The following is a 1,154-nucleotide window of genomic DNA, read 5'->3' as shown; positions in this document are numbered from 1 at the left end:
AAGAAAGAAACTGAAGCTGAAACTCCAGTATTTTGGCCACCTGATGCGAAGAACTGACTCATTGAAAAAGACCCAGATGCTGGGAAAGACTGAAGGCAGGAGGAGAAGGGGACAACAGAGGATGAGATGGCTGGATGGCATCACTGACTCAATAGCCATGAGTTTGGGTAGACTCTGGGAGTTGGTGATGGACAGGGAGGCCTGGTATGCTGCCGTTCATGGGGTCACAAAGAGTTGGACACGACTGAGTGAGTGAACTGAACTGAACTGAACTGAACCCACACCCAAGCTGCACAACTGATATCCTGGGAAACTCAGTCCCTGGCACCTTACAGAGCTCGAGTCTAGAGCCCTAGTGCCCACGGTCACAGCTAATTCACTTCTTGACCCAGTCTGTTGCCTCAGCTCCTGCCCTCTGACCCCATCCCTTGGCTCTGGCCGCAGGCTCCCCTCTGCTGCTGTGGGGCCATTTCCCCCACTTTGACCTCTTCTGGTTTACACTCAACCCTCTTTGAGTCCAGTCTATGGGACCCACACCAGCACCTTCTCTGAGAATAGAGAGCTTAAGGACAGAATGCCCAAGGCATTGACCCATCTTGGCATCCATGAAAATAAACACCCATGGAGAAGACAGTTACTTGTGTGTGTATGTGTGTGTGTGTGTGTGTGTGTGTGTGTGTGTAATCGTCATTCTTTTTCTTTCACTGTATACAAATGTATTTATAAAATTCATTCACATTTTATTGCCACCTTTTTGTACTTTACAACTTTAGATATTTTGACCGTGAAAATATTCTTCTATGACAGGTTCATTGAAAATGCACGTCAGAACTTTTTAAAAGTATAGTTTTTTTAATTTCTAAACTTTAAGAAAATATCATGCATTCAGTTCAGTTCAGTTCAGTCGCTCAGTCGTGTCCAACTCTTTGCGACCCCATGAATCGCAGCATGCCAGGGCTCCATGTCCATCACCAACGTTGTCCTGGAGTTCACTCAGACTCACGTCCATCGAGTCAGTGATGCCATCCAGCCATCTCATCCTCTGTCGGCCCCTTCTCCTCCTGCCCCCAATCCCTCCCAGCATCAGAGTCTTTTCCAATGAGTCAACTCTTCGCATGAGGTGGCCAAAGTACTGGAGTTTCAGCTTTAGCATC

This window comes from Bos mutus, chromosome 19 (assembly GCF_027580195.1).
Source record: "Bos mutus isolate GX-2022 chromosome 19, NWIPB_WYAK_1.1, whole genome shotgun sequence".
In the NCBI taxonomy this organism is placed as follows: domain Eukaryota; kingdom Metazoa; phylum Chordata; class Mammalia; order Artiodactyla; family Bovidae; genus Bos; species Bos mutus.
The sequence above is the reverse complement of the archived record's forward strand: the minus strand, read 5'-3'. Positions refer to the sequence as shown.